Source organism: Papio anubis, chromosome 8 (genome assembly GCF_008728515.1).
Source record: "Papio anubis isolate 15944 chromosome 8, Panubis1.0, whole genome shotgun sequence".
NCBI lineage: Eukaryota > Metazoa > Chordata > Mammalia > Primates > Cercopithecidae > Papio > Papio anubis.
In genome coordinates, this window is record NC_044983.1 from 139,828,872 (window position 1) to 139,854,871 (window position 26,000).

General features: G+C 49.4%; 1 protein-coding gene across 2 annotated transcripts in view; it reads right to left on the reverse strand.

Annotated features, from left to right (window-relative positions):
* ARHGAP39 (Rho GTPase activating protein 39) overlaps positions 1-22,168 on the reverse strand; it is a 142,874-nt gene extending 120,706 nt beyond the window's left edge. For both annotated transcript variants that reach the window (XM_003903285.3, XM_009213812.3), the window contains exon 1: positions 21,984-22,168. The gene's annotated coding sequence lies outside the window, so the exon portion shown is untranslated. The remainder of the gene's footprint in view (positions 1-21,983) is intronic.
* Between the last annotated feature and the right edge of the window lie 3,832 nt (positions 22,169-26,000).

A 26,000-nucleotide genomic window follows, 5' to 3' on the forward strand; every position in this document is an offset into this window, starting at 1 on the left:
TCTCAAAAAAAAAAAAAAAAGGTAGTCTAAGGGTATATAAGACTGGATCTCTATCAATCATTTTTAGCTGACATTTACAAAATGAGTTAATTAGATGAAATGGATAAATTCCTTGAACAATACAAACTACCAAAAATCACACATGAAGAAATAGATAACCTGATAGCCAATGTATCTATTTAATAAATTGAATTTGTAGGTTAAGACCTTCCGGCAAAGAAAACTCCGGGCCAAGATGATGACACTGGTGAATATTTAAGAAAAATAATTAAAATAAAATAAATCTCTTATAATCAAAAAAAAAAAAAAAGAAAAATAATTAAAACTAAACATTTAAGAAAAATAATTTTAGCCTAGCATGGTAGCTCATGCCTGTAATTCCAGCACTTTTGCAGGCCAAGGCGGGTAGATTGTTTGAGTTCAAGACCAGTCTCTGAAAAAAATAAATTAAATAAAATAAAACAAAATAAAATAATATTAATAAAAGAAAGACAAAAAAGGAAATGACAAAGAAAAGAGGAAAGAAAGAAAAAATTAGCCGGGCATGCTGGTATGTGCCTGTGGTCCCAGCGACTCAGAAGGCCGAGGCAGGAGGACAGCTTGAGCCCAAGGGGTTAGGGCTGCAGCCAGCTATGATCATGCTACTGCACTCCAGGCTGCGCCACAGAGTGAGACCCTGTCTGGAAGACGCATTTCTCAACTCATTTATAAAGCCAACAGTACAAACTACACGCTGATCTCAAAATCAGACAAAGGCATTACAAAGAAAACTACTGACCAATATCCCTTATGACCACAGATACAAACATCCTTAAAATTCAAAAATTTCAGCAGATTGAATCCAGCAATAAAGGATAACACAAGCATACCCAAGTGGATTTTATCCCAGGATTGCAAGATTAGTTTAACATTCAAAATATTAATCGGTGCAATTCACCATATTAACAGACTAAAATAGAAAAATATACAATCTTCACAAAAGAGGCAAAAGAAGCATTTCACAAAACCCACCATTTATTCTAAATAAAAACTCAAAGCAAATTGAAAACAGACAGAAACTTCCTCAACCTGGTAAGAGGTGCATGTCCAAAACCTACAGCTACAGTCAGCCCTCCACATCCATGGGTTGAACCAACTGGGGATTGAAAATATTTTTTTAAGATTGGGCGCAGTGGCTCACGCCTTAGTCCCAGCACTTTGGGAGGCCGAGGCGGGCGGATGACGAGGTCAGGAGATCAAGACCATCCTGGCTAACACAGTGAAACTCTGTCTCTACTAAAAATACAAAAAATTAGCCGGGCGTGGTGGTGGGCGCCTATAGTCCCAGCTACCTGGGAGGCTGAGGCAGGAGAATGACATAAACCTGGGAGATGGAGTTTGCAGTGAGCGGAGATCGTGCCACTGCACTCCAGCCTGGGCAACAGAGCAAGGCTCTGTCTCAAAAAAATATATATATATATACACATATATATGTATATATATATATTTTAAATAAAAATAACAACATAACAATAAAAGATAATACAAAATTTTTAATATGGCATAACAGCTATTTACATAGTGTTAACACTGCATTGGATATTTAAATTAATCTAAGGATGATTTAAAGTATACAGGATGATATATATAGGTTATATATCAGTACTACAGCATTTCTTTCTTTCATTTTTTTTTTTTTCTTGAGACAGAGTCTCGCTCTGTTGCCCAGGCTGGAGTGCAGTGGCATGATCTCGGCTCACTGCAAACTCCGCCTCCTGGGTTCACGCCATTCTCCTGCCTCAGCCTCCCGAGTAGCTGGGACTACAGGCACCTGCCACCACGCCCGGCTAATTTTTTGTACTTTTAGTAGAGATGGGTTTTCACCGTGTTAGCCAGGATGGTCTCGATCTCCTGACCTCGTGATCCGCCTGCCTCAGCCTCCCAATGTGTTGGGATTATAGGCGTGAGCCACACGCCTGGCCTTTTTTTTTTTTTTTGAGACGAGGTTTTGCTCTTTTTGTCCAGGCTGGAGTGAAGTGGCGTGGTCTTGGCTTACTGCAACCTCCGCCTCCCAGGTTCAGGTGATTCTCCTGCCTTAGCCTCCCAAGTAGCTGGAATTACAGGTGCCCACCACCACATCTAGCTATTTTTTTTTTTTTTTTTTTTTGAGATGGAGTTTCGCTCTTGTTGCCCAGGCTGGAGTACAATGCAGCGATCTTGGCTCACTGCAACCTCTGCCTCCTGGGTTCAAGCGATCCTCCTGCCTCAGCCTCACGAGTAGCTGGGATTACAGGCATGTGCCACCATGCCCAGTTAATTTTGTATTTTTTAGTGGAGATGGGATTGCTCCATGTTGGTCAGGCTGGTCTCAAACTCCTGACCTCAGGTGATCCGCCCACCTCAGCCTCCCAAATTGCTGGGATTACAGGTGTGAGCTACTGTGCCTGACCACTACAGCATTTTTTAATCAGGGACTTGATCCTTGAATTTTGGTATCCACAGGGTGTCCTAAAACCATTCCCCATGGACACTGAGGGATGACTGTGTATCATAACAAACAGCAAAAGATTGACTGCTTTCCCCTCCCCACTCTTACATGACACATTACTGGAGGTACAAGGCAGTGCAATAAGGCAAGAAAAAAAAAGGTAGAAGGATTAGGAAAGAAAAAATTAAACTATATTCATAGACAAAATGATGATATATGTAAAAAATTAAAACATTAAGTATTAATATTTAATATTGGGGTAAATATTAAATTTAATCAACATTATAAATAAATTTGGCAAAATACATGCACTGAGTACTACAAAGTACTGATGGAAGACATTTAAAAGGACCTGAATCATGGGGAGGTGTACCAGTTTCATGGATGTGGCAGCCCAACAGGGTTAGGGTGTAATAGCTTCACTGTCTTTCTGTCCAATCCTATTCTGTTCACTCACTCCACAGGTGCTAATCCCAAAAGCACTCCCCAGTAAACTTCCTAAAGACAAATCAATTCAGTGTCCACTTTCCAGAGAACTCAACACAAACAGCAATTAATAATACACATTGTAAAGGACATAATTACTGTAATCAAAATGACAGGCAGCTAGATAACCAGCAACATGCTGACCAGAGCCATTAACCTACCACCAGCCTAACCACACATTCATACTCTGAAGGCTTGGAGGAAACATTGGGTAACTCCCAACATGTGCTGGGAAGCTGCTCGTTTGAACAATGCTTCCTAACACAATTAGATATGATCATACGACGTTGCCTTTTTCAATAGTTTTTGACCTACGGAAAACTAAAGTTTCACATGTTCGACTTTCTATTTCCATTGAGTCCTGTCTTAACCACGACCAAACGTCTCTGAGGCCAAAGAGTGCCCACTTTTCAATCACACCAGCCCTCTTATCTAAGAGTGGAGAGACAAGTGTTATTTCTAAGTCAATGTTCCAAGTTCAAGCCTAATTGGAGGACATTTCCTAGACTATTTCATGGGACCTAAACAAAGCAATCAGAGAATCCCAAACAATTTTTTGCCAAATCCTCTGGTCTTGGCTCATTCGCTTCTGTGTATACTACGTCTCAATAAGCAAAGTGTTTACACCCTGAGGTCACGGAGATCACAGGACAGTAGAGGAAGTGTGACTGTGGTAAGAGGGAAAGTTCAGGAGTCAAGGCACCTGGACTTGAATCCTGGCTCTGCCTACTAGTTGTGTGACCCTAGTGGGTCACAGCCCTCTCCAGCCTCGGTTTCCTCATCTATGAAACAGGACCAAGAGCACCCACTGCATGCATTGTTCTGAGGTATAAATTATACAAAAGCACAGAATGTGTTCAGAGCATATGCCTCAGATTACAGCAACAATGCTAACAGCAATGAAAATGGGCAACATTTATCTTCAAAACATTTTTCCTAGACTTTATGCAGAGTGACGACTTCTTCTGACAAGGCAATGTTTAAACCACTGGGCGAGTTGAAAATGCCAGTATGTGGCCGGGCGCGGTGGCTCAAGCCTGTAATCCCAGCACTTTGGGAGGCCGAGATGGGCGGATCACGAGGTCAGGAGATCGAGACCATCCTGGCTAATACGGTGAAACCCCGTCTCTACTAAAAAATACAAAAAACTAGGCGGGTGAGGTGGTGGGCGCCTGTAGTCCCAGCTACTCGGGAGGCTGAGTCAGGAGAATGGCGTAAACCCAGGAGGTGGAGCTTGCAGTGAGCTGAGATCTGGCCACTGCACTCCAGCCTGGGCGACAGAGCGAGACTCCATCTCAAAAAAAAAAAAAAAGAAAAAGAAAATGCCAGTATGTGCTTCATGGAATTGTGTTCACAGCCTTTCTTTTTTTTTTAACCTCCATTCAGGACTCGAAAAAGCTAGTGAATTCTTGGTTCCCTAAAAACTGGCACACTAGAGGATGGAATAGAAGTTACATTTGTTTCCTCCCTATTTTTTCAGAAAGGAAATTTTAAGGCCAGGCGCAGTGGCTGACACCTTTAGTCCCAGCACTTTGGGAGGTCGAGGTGGAAGGATTGCTCGAGCCCAGGAGTTTGAGACCCGCCTGGACAACATGGCAAAATCCTGTCTCTACAAAAATACAAAAATTAGCTGAGCACAGTGGCATGCACCTGTAATTCCAGCTACTCAGGAGGCTGAGGCGGGAGGAGAGTTTGAGCCCAGGAGGTTGAGGCTGCAGTGAGTCAAAATTGCGCCACTGCACTCCATCATGGGTGACAGAGTGAGACTGTCTCAAAACAAAACAACACAAAAAATAAAAACCAATACTTAGCTGGAACAGGAAGTATTTTTTAGAAGACTCATTAGCAATGAAAAACTCTGAAAATAAGGTTAAGAAAACAATTCCATTTAAAATAACAGAAAAAGTAAAATATTTAGGAATCAATTTAACAAAAGAAATGCACTTATATACTGAAAACTACAAAACATTGTTGAAAAAAATTAAAGAAGCCCTAAATAAATGGTAAGACATCCCATGTTCATGGAATGAAAGACAACATTAGTAAGATGGCAGAACACTCCACACTGATCAATAGAATTCAACAGATCCTCATCAAAGTCAAGCTTGCTGCAAAAAAAAAAACCACCGAGCTTGCTTTTTTGAGGAAACTGATAGGCTGATCTGAAGTTCATATGGAAATTCAAGGGACCCACCAGGATAGCCAAAACAATCTTGAAAAAGAAGAACAAAATGGGATACACCTTCTGACTTGAAACTTCTCACAAAGCTACCATAATTAAGACAGTGTGGCACGGCGTGAGGACAGACACACAGGACAACAGCACAGAGCTGAGTTCAGAAATAAACCCTCAAATTTATGATCAAGTAATTTTTGACAAAGGTGCCAAGATATTTCAATGATAGAAAGAAAGAGCAGTCCCTCCAACACATGGTGCCAAGTGGCCACGTTAAAAAAGCAAAGCAGGACCCTACCTCACACATGAACGAAATTAACTCAAAACGGATCAAACACCTAAATGTATATCAAAATTATATAAAGCAATGTATAAAAATAGAAACGTAAGCCAGGCACAGTGGCTCATGCCGATAATCCCAACAGTTTGGGAGGGTGAGGTGGGAAGGTTGCTTGAGGCCAGGAGTTCGAGATCAGCCTGGGCAACATACTAAGATCCTAAGAAAAAAAAATTAAATAAAAAAAAATATAGAAATGTACAGGTAAGTCCAAAACTATAAAACTTAGAAGAAAACACATGAGTAAATCTTTTTTTTTTTTAATTTGAGACAGGGTCTTGCTCTGTCACTCTGGCTGGAGTACAGTGGGGCTTCCACAGTTCATGCAGCATCAAACTCCTGGATTCAAGCAATCCTCCTGCCTCAGCTTCCCAAGGAGCTAAGGCTACAGGTGTGCACCACACCTGGCTAATTCTATTTTTTTGTAGAGATGGAGTCTCGCTTTGTTGCCCAGGGTGGTCTTGAACTCCTGGCCTCAAGTGATCCTCCCATCTAGGCCTCACAAAAGTGCTGGGAATACAGGCACGAGCCACTGCACCTGAGCAGTAATAAATCTTTGGGTTTTTCTTTTTTTTTGAGATGCAGTCTCACACTGTCACCTAGGCCGGAGTGCAGTGGCGCGATCTTGGCTCACTGCAAACTCCACCTCCCGGGTTCAAGTGATTCTCCTGCCTCAGCCTCCTGAGTAGCTGGGACTACAGGTGTGTGCCACCACACCAGGCTAATTTTTGCATTTTTCAGTAGAGACAGGGTTTCACCACATTGGCCAGGCTGGTCTCGAACCAACTTCGTGATCTGCCCACTTCGTCCTCCCAAAGTGCTGGGATTACAGGTGTGAGCCACCATGCCCCGCCAGGAATAAATCTTTATGACGTTGGGTTAAGCAATGGTTTCTTAGCTATAATATCAAAGTTCAAGCAGCAACAACAACAACAAAAATTACTTTTATCAAAATTAAAAACTTTTGTGCTTCAAATGATACCATCAAGAAAGATAAAAATTCTGGGAGGCTGAGGCAGGAGAATGGGGTGAACCCGGGAGGCGGAGCTTGCAGTGAGCCTAGATGGCGCCACTGCACTCCAGTCTGGGCTACAGAGCAAGACTCTGTCTCAAAAAAAAAGAAAGAAACATAAAAATTCCAAGGCCTTATGTACTGCAAAAAAACTAAGAAAAAAAGAACCCACACAATGGAAGAACACATTTGTAAACTGTATATATCTGATCTGGCACTTGTATACAGAATATATAAAAAACACATAACTCAGTCATAAAGGATAAGTAGCCCAGCTGAAAAATGGGCAAAGGATATGAATAGACATTTCTGCAAAGATGATAGACAAATGGTCAACAAACAAAAGAAAAGATGTTCAACATCATTAGCCATTGGGGAAATACAAATAAAAACCACTGGCCGGGTGCGGTGGCTCAAGCCTGTAATCCCAGCACTTTGGGAGGCCGAGATGGGCGGATCACGAGGTCAGGAGATCGAGACCATCCTGGCTAACACGGTGAAACCCTGTCTCTACTAAAAAGTACAAAAAAAAAAAAAAAAACTAGCCGGGCGAGGTGGCGGGCACCTGTAGTCCCAGCTACTCGGGAGGCTGAGGCAGGAGAATGGCGTAAACCCGGGAGGCGGAGCTTGCAGTGAGCTGAGATCCGGCCACTGTACTCCAGCCTGGGCGACAGAGCGAGACTCCGTCTCAAAAAAAAAAAAAAACAAACAAACAAATAAAAACCACTATGAGATGTCACTTCACATCCACTGAGATGGCTTTAACCAGAAGGATGAACAATCACAAGTGTGGTCAAGGATGTGGAAACACTGGAACCTTATGTATTGCTGTGGGGACGTAGAACGGGGCAGCTGCTTTGGAAAACAGTTTGGCATTTCCTCAAAAGTAAACATAGAATTACCATATGACCCAGCAACTACACAAATCTTCATAATATCAAACATGGAAACAACTCAAACACCCAGCAATGGGTGAAAGTGTAAAGGAAATGGGGTTGACCTGTACAACGAACAGCCCTTGGCAATAAAAAGCAGCGGAGCTCAGATGCGTGCTAGGGTGTACCAGGAAGCAGGATCAGCACCTGGGACCAGGCGCCTGTGCCGGGCTCACCACACCCCTCCCATAGTCCTCCCCACGCCTCTGCCATCTCCCCTCAGCTTCAGCCCCACTGTCATTCACCTCATCCACAGGTGGCTCAACCATTTCTGTATTTCCTGTCAGTCTCCTTGATGTGCTCCTGACACAAAAGCCTGGGTGAGGCTTCAAGAAGACTATTTTGGGTGGGCCTTTGGTGCAGTCTGACTGCCTGCCTCACTTGTCCCACCTCCTGCCCTGCTCTAGGCTCCCTGGGCTCCTGCCATCCGGTCTGCTACCCCAGGGCTGCCACATGAGTTGATCCCCACCATCTTCTCCTGGAGGCCCCAGACTCAATTTCCCTCCTGGAGGCTTGCCCTGAGCTCCTCATCTAAATGAAGCATGCTAGATTTGCTCTCACAGCCTTACCCCCGTCCTTCAGAGCACACGCCACAGTTGCCAACTGTGTGGATGTGTTCCCTGTACTAGACTCTGAGCTTCAAGAGACAAACGCTTTACCCCTGCACTGCCAGCCCCCAGCACCACTGACTGTCACTCAGTTATCCATGCACTGGATGACCAGAAAGGCATGACTACCCATTCCAGCTCTGAGGACGCTGCCTGGTGCTGCTCCTCCTCCTCCCACACCAGAGACCCCAATCACCCAACACGTGATCACACTCAGGACGTGCAGTGCTGCCAAGCCTCAGGGCAGCCAAGCTTCTCCCAATACTCAACCAGAGCCCTTCACATACCAAGTACATGCTAATTAATTCCAGTTTGTAAATCCTAATGTTGGTTCTCTATGTGAAATGAGGCCTATGTTAGGTGTCTCATCCTTGCATCTGGGGCCCATGCCTGGCTCTGCAGGTCACTGACAAGAGTCTCTGCCCTGCGGCATCTCCCAGCCAGAGGCACAGGGTCACCAACAGGCAAATTCTGCAAATGACTTACTATTTAAAATACATCAGAATGGGTCAAGGGTGGATAATAACTTCAGGTAAGTTCTGATGTTTTCCGCAAAAGAAATTAACGAATATGGCCGGGCGCGGTGGCTCACACCTGTAATCCCAGCACTTTGGGAGGCCAAGGCCGGTGGATCACGAGGTCAGGAGATTGAGACCATCATGGCTAACACCGTGAAACCCCGTCTCTACTAAAAATACAAAAAACTAGCCGGGCGAGGTGGCGGGCGCCTGTTGTCCCAGCTACTCAGGAGGCTGAGGCAGGAGAATGGCGTGAACCTGGGAGGTGGAGCTTGCAGTGAGCGGAGATGGCGCCACTGCGCTCCAGCCTGGGTGACAGAGCGAGACTCCATCTCAAAAAAAATAAAAAGAAATGAACGAATAAAGCTAGAGTTAGAAAGAAGCTACTGCGCACCCCTTCGCTCTTCCTAACTGCAAGCTGACTCTGAAGGTGGGGCTCAAGCTGAGAAGTGCTCCCCTTCAGGAGACAGTCTCTCTCTATACGGTGCAAACACCACCCTCCCACCTGCTCACTGACCCCAGATGCCTGCTCACCTGGGTCTCGCCAGACACTCCAGTCACGCAGAGCTGCTGGCTCCGGCTGCACCTCCCTGCCGCCTGAGGTGCGCTCTTTTTGTGCTTGGTGAATAGCCGAAGGCTCAGCTGCCGATACCCCTCCTTTCCAGATGAGATACCCCTTCTCCAGAAAGCCTACCTGAACGCCACACCCCTCCCGGCCATCCACCCTCGGGTTCTCCCTACAATCCCAGGCACATGGCCGCCTCCGCCGCCCACAGGATGTTAGCACAACTCACTATCGTGTCCCCCAACAGAGGCCTGGTCTGTCTCCTCCCTGTCGGGGGTATCTGACTGCCAAGTGGCTGGCACATACCCGCGACAGGAGGGGCGAGATGAGTGTGGGTGGGCCTGGCAAACACAAGACCAGGTGTGAGAGCCCTGCTAGAGCAATGGAGACGGGCTCTGCCCAAGTGAGACTCATCCTGGGCCCCAGTGGCCTTGGGCAGAAAGCCCCACACCATTCCTGGACGCTCTGTGATTGCGGCACATGCTGCAAATGAGGGTCTCAGGCACGTCACAGCACTACCGCCTCCCAGAAGTAGGAATTTCCACAGCACGGCTGAATTCTGAATGGAAAATAAAAGGTCAACACAGCTGCAATCAAACAGAAACATAGCACCTAGAGCTTCAGAAGCTGCCCCCCTTTGTCAGGCACACATGCAGCCGGCAATCAGATCCCAAGAAAGCTTACACTGCGGAGGCTTCAGCACAGCCCCGAGCGCCAGGAGGAACATGCTGGCCACCACTGTAATCCCAGGCAATGCTTGAAGGGACTGTAACAGAAAACCACTAGGAGTATCTCAAGGCAAACAGTAAACTCAACCCATGAAGGAAGCATCAGCCACTCTGTCTGCATAGTGTTGGGGCCTCTAGTAGTTTAAAGTAATAATCAAGGCCGGGCGTGGTGGCTCAAGCCTGTAATCCCAGCACTTTGGGAGGCCGAGACGGGCGGATCACGAGGTCAGGAGATAGAGACCATCCTGGCTAACACAGTGAAACCCCGTCTCTACTAAAAAAATACAAAAAAATAGCCGGGCAAGGTGGCGGGCGCCTGTAGTCCCAGCTACTCAGGAGGCTGAGGCAGGAGAATGGCACAAACCCAGGAGGCGGAGCTTGCAGTGAGCTGAGATCCGGCCACTGCACTCCAGCCTGGGCGACAGCGCAAGACTCTGTCTCAAAAAAAAAAAAAAAAAAGTAATAATCAAGAGAAAAAGCACAGGCTGGGCACGGTGGCTCACGCCTGTAATCCCAGCACTTTGGGAGGCTGAGGGGTAGATCACAAGGTCAGGAGTTCAAGACCAGCCTGGCCAAGATGGTGAACCCCCATCTCTACTAAAAAATAAAAAATAAAAATAAAAAAAGAGAGAGAAAAAGCAGAAAAGATGAAAGGAGAATGGCAAGAAAGGAAAATAGACTCAAACACTGTAGGCCAAACAAGGGGTTCTAGACCCTGTGTCCAGCACCCTGGCTGCCAGGAGCTGGGGAGACAGTGGTGCTCCCACACTTTACATCTGTCTACACCGCCATCACTGTGCTCTGTGTGCACTGTCTTAGACCAGCCTGCAAGAGGCTGGTTCATCGGCCTCTTAGTGTTGAAATTAATTTTTAAAACTCCTATTATACACAAATAACACTCAGTAATTTACAGAACCCACTGAGACTCAGCCATGCTTCCGCTTCGCAACAACCTTGAACAAATAAGCAGGACAAGCATCTTATCTGCAGATGACAGCTCCAGTGCTTAACTGACTTATCTGTGCTCAATCACATAGGCACGATTAAGTCAATGTTTAACTCAAGTCTTCTGCACGGAGAACAGTGTAGCATTTGCTACCACCTGAAATTTGACACTGATAAGGGGCCAGGCACAGTGGCTCATGCCTGTAATCCCAGCACTTTGGGACGCAAAGGCAGGAGGATCACTTGAGCCCAGGAGTTCAAAACAGCCCGGGTAACATGGTGAAATCCTGCCTCTACAAAAATTACAAAATTAGCTGGGCATGGTGACATGCACCTATTGTCCCAGCTACTTGACAGGCTGAGGCAGGAGAATCGCTTGAGCCCAGGAGGTCAAAGATACAGTGAGCAGAGATCATGCCACTGACCTCTAGTCTGGGAGATAGATCAAGAACCTGTCTCAAAAAAAAAAAAAAAAGAAGAAGAAGAAAGAAAAGAAACTGATCGGGGACTCGTCGCCTTGCCACAGCCTCCAGAAACACATCTGCACCAAGGTCCTCAGCGGCATGCAACCTTCTGACCCTCACCTTGGGATGTTCTCTTCTGAAAAATCCTAGTCACTCTTGTTTTTAACAGCTTCATTGAGATAGAATTCACATTACATACAATTCACCCAATTAAAGTATATGATTTTAGGTTATTTTTAGTATACTCACAGACATGTGCACCTTCACCACAGTCAATTTTAGAATACTTTCATTATGCTAAGAGAAATTCCACACCTCTCGGCTGTCATTCCCCAGCCCTTGGCAACCACCAATCTACTTTCTACCTCTACAGATTCACTTCTGGACACTTCACATAAACGGAATTCTCATGAGATCCTTGGGGTGTCGCTCCACAAGCCAGAAACCGCTGTGGCCAGTGGTGCCTTCTGCCTGAGTATTGCTCATGCCTGCTGGGATCGTTCTGCCCACTCAGCCTGGCAGGCTGCGCTCAGCTCGCACTACTGGCCCAGATCCCACACCTGCCAAGTGCAAGCCAGGCGCAAAGTGGCAAGGGGTGTGTGGGCAAGCAAGTGCAGGGTCAGGCCACCGTGCATAGCCAGGCATGCCGGCTGCAGCAGGGCAGGCTGCTCCAGATGCCAGCTCTGTGTGAGGCTGCGGCTTGACCAGATGTACTGCACATGGCTTCTGCTGTGGGCACCTGCATCTGGACGAGGGGAATGCAGTGGCACCCAGAAGCTTGGAGATGCCAGGAACTACAGAACCCCAAAGAGGATGTCACAGCCCTGGCTCGAGAAGACCGTAGGTCTGGGCTCCCCAAAGTGTTGCAGCTCTTCTCTCCTTTTCATTGCCTGCGACGTGGTGAGTGGTGGACGGGGGGCGTGTTTCAGCCCTGCTTGTGTTGCAGCTCATTTAGTCCCACCATTCAGCAGGTCCCAAGTTCTTGTCACATATCCAGGAAGTACGTGGACAACTGGAGAGTGAGTGAGGTGGAGAGGAGCTTCACTGTGCGACAGAACAGCTCTCGGGAGACCCACAGTGGGTAGCTCCTTTCTGCATGCGGGTTGTCCTGATGAGTGTCTGGCTCTCAGCAGAAAGGAGACTCGGACTGGTTAGCTCCTATCCTATCTGAAGGCGGGCTGACCTGTTGCTTGCCTGAGTCTGGCTGAGTCCAGGGTTTTTATGGGCTTCAGAGGGAAGAAAGCGTGTGCTGATTGGTCCATGGGTGGCCGTGGGCATGCCCAGAAAAAGCACCATAAGTTCTTACTCTGGTCCATGGAACTGGCAGCCCAGCCCTCAAGCTTCAGGCTGTCCCTGACTTCAACATGGGGCTTCACCAGGGACCTGCCCCTTTCCACCCAGGAGCCTGTCTGCCTCCTGCTGCCATCAACCTGCTGTCCATGGTCCCCAGGCTATTCGTGCTGAGGGGCTCCTGCAGGCCTGTGCCACACTTCCCTCAGCCCCTCCTCGGGCTCCCTCCAGTGCTTGCTCGTCAGCACCCAAAGTCCGAAGGGGGCTGAGGAGGCAGGCGGCTGGCATGTCAGTTTTGCCCCAAGTATATGCACACCTGGCCAGGTTGCAACAGTGCCTGGGTTCAGCCTCAACTTTGTTCCAAAACTGACGTGGGTGCCAGGAGCAGGGAGAGGGCAGGCAGTGGGAGCAGGCACTTCTGAATCTGCAGGGGAAGGGGGGCTTCCTGAGTCCCCAAGAGAGCAGCGATGTCTGGGTCCATAGCCACAGCCAGGCAGCTGCAGCTGCGCCCAGGAGGGCCGGTCTCCCACCCCTCCAACTTGGAAGGGGGTGCGGCTCCTGCCTGTTCCCAGGTCCCACCAGCTCCATGGACCATGCAGCCCCAGGCCACCCCCACTGCAGCCAGCATCATGGCAGCAGCCACTCCAGACAAGTCACTAATGCCATTAGAATCATACAGTATGTTTCCAGCTTCTTTCACTCAGTCTTTTTTTTTTTTTTTGAGACAGAGTCTTACTCTGTAACCAGACTAGAGTACAGTGGCATGATCTCGGCTAACTGCAACCTCCGCTTCCCGGTACGCCACCACGCCCAGCTAATTTTTGTATTTTTAGTAGAGACAGGGTTTCACCATGTTGGTCAGGATGGTCTCAATCTCTTGACCTCGTGATCTGCCCACCTGAGCCTCCCCAAGTGCTGGGATTAGAGGCGTGAGCCACTGCACCCGGCCAGCATATTTTTAAGGTTCACACACATTATAACATGAATCAGTAACTCACTTCTTTTTATTGCCAAATAATATTCCATCGCAGGGATGGACCACATTCTGTTTATCCATTCATCCACTGATGGACATTTAGGCTGTCTCCACTTTCTGGCTGCCGTGACCACTCACGGACAAGTTTCTGGGTGGATGCGTATATTCCCAGTCACTCAACCAAAAGAACACACAAAAGGTGAACCAGTTTCCAACTGAGACACTCATTTAATTTGACCAACTATATTATTTAAAATATAGAGAGATGAGATAATTAGGAGAAATAAATGACCAAAGGAAGTGCAGAAATAAAGACACTAAGAGACAAGAGCAAACCCTGATGTGACGGAATAAACGGTGATCGAAGAAAGAGACGCTATTTCTAGAATGGGTCCTACAGGTACATTTGCAAAACACTGTGCCTACAGCTTTGCTCATGACTGCACAAAAATGCCACAGCACCTCCATATAGCAGAATACAGTGCAGCCATGGAAAAGAATGTACTGGAAAATGTACTGATATGGAAAGGCCTCTCAAACATAGTTGAAAAAGGCAAGGTTCAGAAACTTTTTAAAAAGAAAAGAGTAAGGAAAAAAAAATACATACACTTGTTTGCTTGCAAAGTTACAAAGTATCTCTAGAAGAATACACAAGAAGCTGGTCTAGCAAGGCTTCCGGGGAACCAGGTGCCAGGGTAAACACTAGGAGGCTTCACTGAGCTCCCTTTGTACTTTCGAACCGTGTCTATCATCTGCTCAAAAATATTAATAAACAAAGTTGAAACTTTCTAGGAAGCCAAAATAGAGAATCTGTGAGAATCAAGACATTTATACTTCGGAAAGCAAGTTACAAGAGAGGCCCAGGAAGCTGGAAGCAGCCGACATGGGAAATGGGTCAAGGAGTCCCTCCCACTGCCGCACCAGCCATTCTCTGAGGGCAACTCCCCATTCTAAACCCAATCATCTTTACTGAAGCCCGTGCTCAAAAGAAAATGTTGCAATCGACAGCAAGACATTCCGAACACAAACCGCCAGGTGCCATGGCTCCTGTCTACAATCCCCGCACTTTGGGAGGCCAAGGGGGGAGGATCACTTGAGCCCAGGAGATGGAGGCTGCAGTGAGCTGTGATCACACCACTGCATTCCAGTCTGGGCAACCCACCCCGACTCTCTCCACAAAAAAAAAAAAAAAAAAAAAAAAAAAAGGAAATACAAATGTATCTGTTACCCTCAAGGAATTCTCAGTTCAGAGAGGAGAAAATATTACGTGATTGTGCAGTGACCAAAAGCACCACCTAGAGCACTATGGGAGGGGGTGGAGCACCTGAGGACAAGGCAGGGATTCAGGAGGTGCTCCTGCGGACATTACCTGAGTCTGAGTCAAAGGGCTAAAGGAGCCAGTGAGCTTGGCTTAGTTTTGGAAGGACGGATGCTAAGCAAGGCTTGGCCCATGACCACATGGCAGTTTTTCTGGAGAGCAGAGTCGGTTGGGGTCACGCAGGGCTGTGGAGCATGGTCCAGGAGGCACTGGGGAGCCAGGGAGGAGAGCCGGGCAGCAGACTCACTCGCCCAGACGCTCCGAGTCTGGTGCCATCCTGTGCACTGTAGGATTTCAACAGCATCCCTGGCCTCCACAAATCCCTGGCCATCCCCTCCTAGTTAGGACAACCAAAAATGTCTCCAAATATTGCCAAATGTAGCAGGGGCGTGGGGAGTGGTGTCAGAATGACCCCCAGGGAGACCACTGCCCTATGTATATCATCTGAGCAGCTATGTGGCAGAGACAGGGGAGTGGCTCAAGGCTGGGGCAGGGGAGCCCCAGGAGGCACAGCCTAGTACAGGAAGGACATGGCACAGGGGTTGTGATCACTGTTCAGGGGAACTAGCAGCAGGACCTGGAGCCGCACCACGTGGCAGTTGAGAGGAGGACCCAGCGTGCCAAACTTCTAGGTGGGGACCAAGCTGATGGAGGCTCCAAAGCCCCAGAGGGTTGAGGCCAGAAGTGAATGTGGGTGCTGAGGCTGAGCCACCCCAGGGGCTCTCGTGCATGGAGGCTGGCTCCAGCCTCCAGCGTCTGAGGCTGAGGGGTGACGTCCAGCTGCACCTTCAGCCATGGTGAGACGGCCCAGACAACAGGTGCGGGGTCCTCAGCTCTCTTCAGCACAGCGTCCGCGCAGGGGTGCACCCTCCCCACACGAAGGCCATGCGCCACACCCTGCTTTGGTCCACGGACCCTGAGATGCCAGTCCAGGATGGTGCTGGAAAAGACACTAGGTTTCTGCCACTCTCTTGCCATAAAAACAGCATGTGCCAAATAGGGCCTGGTCCTGGGTCTGGAAATGAAGACTCTTGGGAAAGAGTCACAAGGAAATGAAATGTGAGCAGGAATCCGCCTCTGCTGCTGTGAGCGCTGCAGTGCTGGGGTTGCTCCTGCAACTCGCCCTAGAGAAAGCTGTCCAATAAACTCCTGGATTTGGATTTCTTCCATCACCAATCCGTCCTACTGGACATTGCCAATTAAATCTCCCTAAACCATTAATCAGGACATCCCCTGCTCACAAAGCTGCCTGCAGTGGCTCCCTGTTAGCTAGAAAATTAAAATCTAGGCTGGGCGCGGTGGCTCCCGCCTGTAATCCCAGCACTTTGGGAGGCCGAGGAGGGCGGATCACGAGTTATGGAGATCGAGACCATCCTGGCTAACACAGTGAAACAACATCTCTACTAAAAATACAAAAAATTAGCCAGGCGTGGTGGCATGCACCTGTAGTCCCAGCTACTCGGGAGGCTGAGGCAGGAGAATGGGCTGAACCCGGGAGGTGGAGCTTGCAGTGAGCTGAGATAGCCCCACTGCACTCCAGCCTGGCCGACAGAGCAAGACTCTGTCTCAAAAAAAAAAAAAAAAGAAAATTAAAATCTAAAGTCTTTAACTGGAATTCAAAGACCTTCTCATTATGACCCTTATCCCCCATTATTCCTTTATTCCATTATTCCTTACACAACCTTTAAACTGCTAGAAACCACACATAACCAACTTTCTCACCTTTGCCCCCAAAATGTGAAAATACTTGTGTCTGCAGTGCTATGTCCCTACTCTCCACTCTTCACATCCCACTGTGTGTGGTTCAGCTACAAGACCACCTCGACTTGAAGCCTCCCTTCACTGCTGCAGCCCCCTGCAATTATCTCCCCTTTAAACTTCTAAAGCAAACTCTTCTGTAAATGGGCCAGATAACACAGGGTTTAGGCTTTGTGGGTCACACAGCCTCTACACAAGGAGTCAGTTCAGCCAGAGCAGCCATGGACAATACAGAAATAAACAGGTGTGGCTGTTGAATAAAATCTTATTTACAAAAACAGGCAGAGGAGTCTGCTAGTGGTGCTGTAGTGTACTGACCCCTGGTCTGGAGCACTGGTTAGGCCTTTAATCACAGAAGGGCTCATATCTGTAGCAGACTTTTTCTTTTTAAGCTCCCTGAAAGCATGCCTGTGGCACTACAATGTAAGTACAACTGAGCATAAATTAGATGTTCAATTTTAAAACTGCAAAACAATAGTTGGAAAACACTTGCATAAAAAATTGAAAAAATATTATTAATGTTAAATATTATGATTTTCCCACAGAATTTCAAAAACTCAGAAGAAAGGAGTGGAAACTCACACCAAATGTTGCACCAAGAAAAATTCCACCCAATGAAGCCTAATAGCGGCCACTAATCTCTTTTCACAATACACAAACTGTGTCAAAGACTGGTATGAGTTTCATAACAAGATTATCAACTGGAGGGGGGTGCTATTTCATGTTAACAAAACTCACAGATGTATGATAATAAAATTACTTTGTCACCATCACATTTCAGGGGGTTAGCAGGATGGCAGGCACCAGTGACCAACACGAGTTTTAGGAGAGACAAACCCTGCAAAATCCTGGTCTCAGGTGTCTTGATACCAAACACAGCAGAAGTGGCAGAGGAGTTGGCATGCAGACCAGCTGAGGAGGAGGACCCCAGCGGGTGGAAACAGTGTGGCAAGGCCATGGAAGTCAGGGTCAGACTCAATCTCAGGGCACAGTGAAGACTTGTCAGATAAACTTGGGAACAAGTCTAAGTGGCGGATAAAAGGCACAACGAGGCAAGCACAGGGGCAGCAGAGACAGCCGATGTTGGAGGGTAAGGATTTCACCTGCTGAAGAAAGGTAAAGAGAAGGGACAGGAGACAGGCAAGGCAGGGTAGTCCAGCTCTGCGAGGGAGTCTGTCCAGCTCTGCAAGGGAGTCTGCTCCACAGGCTGAACACCAGAGTCTGCTCTTTTGAGCCATGCCTTGTGGTGTCTTTACAGGACACCTGCAAAGTTAACCGTGAGACGCAGCGCATAAGGTCTATGACACAGGACCATGAGTCAGCAAAGAGGCACAGCAGAGGGGCTTTGCTAGTAGAAGTAGGTGTCTCAGCATAAGAGCATATTTCATGGACTTTTTTTCAACAGCACCAAAGAAACCGGTACAAGCCTACCAGGAGGCTGCATTCTCTGAACTGCTGTTGATAAATTGTTCAAGGACATGCCAACTCTCCATGTAGCATGCAGCTTCCACAGCCCATCCCAGCATAGAGGTAGGAGACAAAGCTGGGATGGGCATTTAAAAATCTATTTTAGGCTATTTTTGTTACCACTATCCAAACATTAAATATTCTCACCTTAAATGTCACAAATCTCAAAAAACGCTACTAAAGGTGGAAGGGTTTTCCCTAATCTTTGCGTCACACAATATAAAGGCGATGAGATGCGATTTTCTAAGGTAAAGCTAAGACACAGAGGGAAGAGGTGACCAGACTTGAGGAGGATCATCTCCTTGAGAAATATGCGGAATCTTTCCACTACGTTCTGAAGCAAGTTAAATCTTACTTCTCACAACAGCTTAGCAGCAGAATGTTACACTGCTGGTGATTCCACCTTCTCACTTTCTGTTATGTCCTCCCTGTCACTTAATGTTTATTTTAATAAATCACTTCTCCTGTTGCAAGGATAATACTGAGAAGTACAACAATGGCAGGCTGGGTGCAGTGGCTCATGCCTGTAATCCCAATACTTTGGGAGGCCAAGGCCAGTGGATCACTTGAGCTCAGGAGTTTGAGACCAGTCTGGGTGACATGCAAAACCCATCTCTACAAACAAAACAAAAAAATTAGCCAGCTGTGGTGACACACACCTGTCGTCCCAGATACGGGGGAGGCTAAGGTAGGAGGATGCCTTGAGCCCAGGAGGTTGAGGCTGCAGTGAGCCATGATCGCACCACTGCACTCCAGCTTGGCCAGCAGAGTGAGACCCTGTCTCAAAAACAAGAAAAAACTGGCTGGCCACGGTGGCTCATGCTTGTAATCCCAGCACTTTTGGGAGGCCGAGGTAGGCGGATCACCTGAGGTTGGGAGTTCAAGACTGGAGACCAGCCTGACCAACATGGAGAAACTCCGTCTCTACTAAAAATACAAAATTAGCCTGGCGTGATGGTACATGCCTATAATCCCAGCAACTCGGGAGGCTGAGGCAGGAGAATCACTTGAAACTGTGAGGCAGAGGTGCAGTGAGCCAAGATTGCACCATTGCACTCCAACCTGGGCAACAAGAGTGAAACTCCATGTCAAAAAAAAAAAAAGGCTTGGCAGTTTAGTTCAGAGAGCATTACTTTAAATCTTACTTTTGTCAACAACAACCTTACATGACCCTAAGGACAGTAAGTGCCAAACTTTTTTCTCTAAGAATTTTTGCTAGCTTAGTGGCTCAGGCCACCTGTAATCCGCACTTCGTGAGGAGGCTGAGGCGGGCAGACTGCAGGTCAGGAGGATCGGGAGACTATCCTGGCTTAACACAGTGAAACCCTGTGTCTGGCCTGTAAAACACAAAAAAATTGGCCAAGGTGCAGGGCGGCTGCAGTCCCAGCCAAGTACTCAGGAGGCTGAGGCAGGAGAATGGCATGAACTCCGATGGAGCTTGCAGTGAGCCAAGATCGCGCCACTGCACTCCAGCCTGGGCAAGAGTCAGACTCTGTCTCAAAAAAAAAATAAATAAATAAATAAATAAATAAATAAATAAATTAAATAAAAATATTCTTTTTTTTTAGAGTTTTAGTAGAGACGCCTCTACCATTGGCCAGGTTGATTTGAACTCCTGACCCCTCAAGTGATCTGCTCACCCCAGCCTCCCAAAGTGCTGAGATTACAGGAGTAAGCCACCGCACCTGGCCATGAACGTCTTAAAACAATCTTACATAATAATTCATCTACACTTTGGGAGGCCAAGACAGGCGGATCACGAGGTCAGGAGATCGAGACCATCCTGGCTAACACGGTGAGACCCCGTCTCTACTAAAAAATACAGAAAAAACTAGCTGGGCGAGGTGGCGGGCGCCTGTAGTCCCAGCTACTCGGGAGGCTGAGGCAGGAGAATGGCGTAAACCCGGGAGGCGGAGCTTGCAGTGAGCTGAGATCCGGCCACTGCACCCCAGCCTGGGAGACGGAGCGAGACTCCGTCTCAAAAAAAAAAAAAAAAAAAAATTCATCTAAGTATGTGAGGCTTGTTTCTCTTTTATCTTTATAAACATGTGTTCATCCAAATATGACCTCAGCTTTCTTGTGTAAGAAACCAGCGCCACAGACGTCCAGCTTAATGTCAACTGGAAGTTTACATTACACTGGCAGTGCTGGGGAAACTGAAGACCCACTGACCCGGCACTCGTACCCCGGAAGCACCAGCTCTTGGCGGTAATAGCAATTCCTAACTTTCTAAAACACAGTGTGCCAGGAACAAAGTGTTTCACAAGTCTTAATTCACTGGGTCCTCACGACAACCCTATGAGACCAATATTATTAGTGTTCCCATTTTACAGACGAGAAGCCAAAGGCACAGAGACCTTGCCGAAGACCACGAAGCCAGTAAACAGAAGAGTTGGGCCTCAGAGGCGGGCAGCCTGGCTCCAGAACCCGCCCTCCTGTCCACTCTGCCCCCTGCCTCTCAGCAAGACAGCTGGCGAGACCAAGGACAGGGAGCGAGGCGCCACCCCCTTCATTCACTCCAAGCATTTATGGCTACAGAGCCTGCGCCCAGGGCGGTTTATGGAATGAATCTCCTCGATTTACAGCCACACCTCCTATCAAATCTCCTTTCCCTCCCCTGGCGCGAGAATCGCACCTTGCTCATTGGGGATCGGGCGCCGCCGACGGAACCACCTGCTGTTCATAGAGGGCACCTAGGACGCAGTGTCCAATTCCTCTCACTGGCTTCAAAAGGCAAATCTACGTATTGTTGCACCAGGTGGCACGTGAAGCCTCGCCACTGTAGGTTTTTCAGCAGAGGTCACTGGAGGTCTGGTTAAACCCGTACAGCGCTGAGGGGGAGGGGGCCCGGCTGCGTTTCCGAAGCTGCGCAGCGCCCACAGCAGCTGCTGGTGGGAAGCGGCTCGGAACACACCCACAGCTGCCAAGGAGCCGGCTGCACGTTTTAAAATAAAAAACGTCCTGGGCCCCAAAATGCACAGCCTGCCTCGCTCGCGGCCCGCGGCACGGAACGCTGCCTCCACCCACAGCACTCCAGCAACTGGGAAGCAACCGAGGGAATTCCAGCTCGGGGGGCAACGGGGAAGGGAAGGCTCCGAGCGCCGGAGCCCCAGCCCGCGCCTGCCGCAGAGGCGAGGCCGCGGAGCCCACCCGCAGGCGGCCATGACCCCACCTGGAGACGCCCATGCCCGCTCCCCGCGCCCCGGGGACAAAGCCCGAGCCCGCACCGCAGCGCACCGCAGCCCTGCACCCGGGCCGCCCTTCAGGACGCCGGCACCAGCCCCGACCGGCAGGCACCCACCTTGTCCCCACTCCGACGCCGCCCGGGAATGCGGCCGGCGCCGGAGCTCAGGCTGGGCACACGTGCACCCACACCCACCACGGGCGGGGTCCCCTCACACCCCCCTCGGGCAGGGGCACACTCACACCCACCTAGGGCCGGGCACACTCACACTCCCCTCGGGCAGGGGCACATCCACACCCCCCTGGGGCCGGGCACACTCACACCCACCGTGGACAGGGGCACACCCACACCCACATTGGGGCCGGGCACACTCACACCCACCTAGGGCAGGGACACAACCCACCTTGGACAGGGGTACAGTCACACCCACTTCGGGTCGGGCACACGCGCACTCACCCACCCTCACACTCCCAGCCCGGCCCGTCGGCGCGCACCCGGGCCCCGTGCGGCCTCGGCCCCTCGCGCCTCGGCGCCCCCCGCCCGTCCTGGCCCCGCACGCCCACGCCCCCTCCCTCCAGGGCCCAGTCACCTCCCCTCCCGCCGCTGCAGTAGCCGCGGGCCTGGATTCCTCGCGCTCCCGGGCCTGGAGCCTCCGCCGAGGCTGGGCCAGGACCACGGGGACCGCAGCGCCGGCCCCTCCGCCATCTTCCCGGCCCGCGCCGCCCACCGCCCGCCGCCCGCGCTCTCACCGGCCGGCTGCGCGCGGGCCGCGCCGCCACACTCCCTCATCCCGGCCCGCGCGACGCGCGTGAGCCGTCCGCCGCTCCCCGGCCTCTCTGCTGCTCCGCCGCCGCTGCCGGGGCAGCCCGTGCTGTCGGCGTCCTCCGTCGCCGCCGCCGGCCCAGTGCGCGGCGGCCGCGCGTCCTCCCGTCACCAAGCGCAACCCCCCGCCTCCGGCTCCGCCCCCGCGGCGGACCCCACCCGCCGCCAGGGGGCGCTGCCTCGCGAGGCCGCAGAACGCATGCGCTGGCGCGCGGCATGCCGGGAGCCGGAGTCCCGCCGAGGGTGCGCGCGGCATGCCGGGAGCCGGAGTCCCGCGGAGGGCTCGCGCGGCATGCTGGAGCCGCCTGGCCCCGCCCCGCCGCCGCGCCAGAGGCGTCCCGGGCGGACCTACCGTGTGAGTTAGCGGTGTCTTCCCGTCTCTTTTGGTGCAGAGCAATTACCATCTGACACGTCTCAGTGTGGTTTGGTGTAATTTTGCCCTCTCAAACCACGTTGGGCTTCCCGAGTCTGAGATTTCACTTTTCTTCGACTCTGGAAATGCAGCCATTCTTCCTCAAGACGTGGGCTGCCCTGTCCCTCAGTCCTTGTGGCGGGCTCGTGTCTCTCAACCTCCTATTATTCTCACCCTTTTAGCCCTGTCACCTTTACTCGGTAGTTCACTCAGCTGCAGCTCGACTAGTGCTACATTCGGCATTTTCTAATCTGCATTCAGCCTGGTCTTCTAGATTCTCTTAGTGCCATGTGCGTTTCTGGAAATTAAATCTGACTGGCATTTCTGAAGAAATGGAGGCTAAACAGCCTGAAGCTTCGACAGTAGAAGACGGGGGCACACACCCTTCAGTCCTAGACATTCCCTGGGTCCTCAGCCATGAGAAGCCGCAAAGGGCTGAAAGGCCCCCGTCAAAAGTCATTCCTGGAGCTCCACCTCCTGCCCTGCAGCCCACTCGCCTTGCAGAGACTCTCCCGCCTCGGGGAGATCTCCCGTTGGGCTGTCTCGCTGCCCGCGCTTCCCTGTTGGGCCGTCGTCACTCTTCACTCTTCACTCTTCACTCTTCACACACAGGGCTCTGCTTTTTCGCCTCCTCCCGCTCCCTCTCCACTATATTCACTAGAAAACCCAACTGGGCGAGCCCAACTCTTCTCCATGACTGCTGAAGAAAATCACACATCCAGGCTGACTGCCTTCACCTTGAACCTGTGACCACACACTTAAGATGAGCACTTTTCACCCCCGTGACCACACACTTAAGTAATTAAAAATACACAAAATATTTATAGAGGACATGTAACTCTTTTTTTTTTGAGATGGAGTCTTGCTGTGTCACCTAGGCTGGAGTACAGTGGCACAATCTCAGCTCATTGCCACCTCTGCCTCCGGGGTTCATGCAATTCTGCTGCCTCAACTTCTTGAGTAGCTGGGATTACAGGTGCCCACCACCACTCCTGGCTAACTTTTTGTATTTTTAGTAGAAATAGTGTTTCACCATGTTGGCCAGGCTCCTCTCAAAACCCTGACCTCAAGTGATTCACCCACCTCAGCCTCTCAAAGTGTTGGGATTACAGGCGTGAGCCACCACGCCTGGCCAAGGACACTTAACTCTTTAAGGACTTAAAAAGAAAACCTAAAGTTCCGTCTAATGGATGGGGACCTGTGCGGTGGCTCACAGCTGTAATCCCATCGCTTTTCCAGACTGAAATTCGAGACCAGCCTGGGCTGCATAGGGCAATCCTGTGTCTACAAAAAGAAATTTTAAATTAGTCAAGAAGCTGAGGTGTGAGGATCACTTGAGCCTGGGAAGATCGAGGCTGTGGTGAGCTGTGATCAAACCACTGCACTCCAGCCTGGGCAGCAGAGCAAGACCCTGTCTCAGAAAGTAAATAAATAATAAATAAATAGAGGAACATACCATGCTCATGGACCAAGTGGCCCTAACATAGTAAAGATGTCGATTCTTCCTAAAGTTATACAGAAATCCAAAATGTTAATAATCTAAATTCCAGCAAGATTTTTTGAGGACTATAACAACATATTTTAAAAATTGCACAAAATAGGCCGGGTGCGGTGGCTCATGCCTGTAACCCAGCACTTTGGGAGGCTGAGGCGGGCGGATCACGAGGTCAGGAGATGAGACCATCCTGGCTAACACGGTGAAACCCCGTCTCTACCAAAAATACAAAAAAATTAGCCACGTGTGGTGGCGGGCACCTGTAATCCCAGCTACAGGCTGAGACAGGAGAATGGCATGAACCCGGGAGGTGGAGCTTGCAGTGAGCCGAGATTGCACCATTGCACTCCTGCCTGGATGACAGAGTAAGACTACGTCTCAAAAAAAAAAATGCACAAAATAAACTAGATCTAAAAATAGCACACCCAGTTGTGAAGGAGGCACGAACGGGGACGGGCCCTGCCAGAGATTACGGTCTACTCCAGAGCCAGGTTGTTCCACAGGCCCAGAAACATGCAAGGGAATGGAGCAAAGAGTTTGATCAAAGCCACACATAAAAACTAACAGAAAAAGGTCTGTTGTTTAATAGAGACTCTGTTTGCGAGCTACAGGGAGAAAAACGAAGTTGGAGTATGGAATGAGACCAGCACTTCTGCTGTTCTTCCCAACTTCTTCCCACCTCCCCTTTTCCCTAGTTTATAAGGCAGGAGAAAAGGGAGAAAGCACTAAATTGGAAAGAAACAGAAGTAAGATAAATAGCTAGACGACCTTGGCGCCACCACACGGCCCTGGTGGTTAAAATAATAGTAGTAATATTAACCCCTGACCAAAACTACTTGTGTTATCTGTAAATTCCAGACGTTGTATGAGAAAAGCACTGTAAAACTTTTTGTTCTGTTAGCTGATGCATGTAGCCCCCAGTCACATTCCTCTCGCTTGCGCGATCTATCAAGACCCTTTTACGTGGACCCCTTAGCGTTTTAAGCCCTTCAAAGGACTAGGAATTTCTTTTTCAGGGAGCTCGGCTCTTAAGACGCAAGTCAGCCAACGCTCCCAGCCGAATAAACCTCTTCCTTCTTTAATCCGGTGTCTGAGGAGGTTTGTCTGTGGCTCGTCCTGCTACAGGATCCCTGGGCCACACTGGGGTATTTACACATCCATATTCCTCTCCTAGGGAGGTGCCCAGGGCTCGCCTGGCACATCGCAGGGTGACTGCAAGTTTGACTTTTTTTCCTACACGTATTTAACTAGAAGTAAGTTTGATTGGCCGGGCGCGGTGGCTCACACCTGTAATCCCAGCACTTTGAGAGGCCGAGACGGGCGGATCACAAGGTCAGGAGATTGAGACCATCCTGGCTGACACAGTGAAAACCTGTCTCTACTAAAAACACAAAAAATTAGCCGGGCGAGGTGGTGGGCGCCTGTAGTCCCAGCTACTCGGGAGGCTGAACCAGGAGAATGGCGTGAACCCGGAAGGCGGAGCTTGTAGTGAGCCTAGATCGCGCCACTGCACTCCAGCACTCCAGCCTGGGCATCAAGCAAGACTCCGTCTCAAAAAAAAAAAACAAAAAAACGAAGTAAGTTTGATTTTTTAAGAAGCCACCACAGCTCTCGCAAGTCACAGCTTCTGTGTTCTCACTAACACCTGCTGTGGCCAGTCTTTTGGTTTTCTTTTTGTTTTTTGTCTTTAAAATACATAACATGCAATTTACCATCTTAACCATCTTTTTTTTTTTTTTTTTTTGAGAAGGAGTCTCACTCTGTTGCCCAGGCTGGAGTGCGGTGGTGTGATCTCGGCTTGCTGCAACCTCTGCCTCCCTGGTTCAAGCGATTCTTCTGCCTCGGCCTCCCGAGTAGCTGGGACTACAGGCGCCCACCACTACACCTGGCTAATTTTTGTATTTTTAGTAACATGGGGTTTCACCAAGTTGGTTGGCCAGGCTGGGATTACAGTTGTGAGCCACTGCGCCTGACTATTTTAATTTAATTTTTTTTTTTTTTTAAGATAGAGTTTTTTGCTCTTATTGCCCAGGCTAA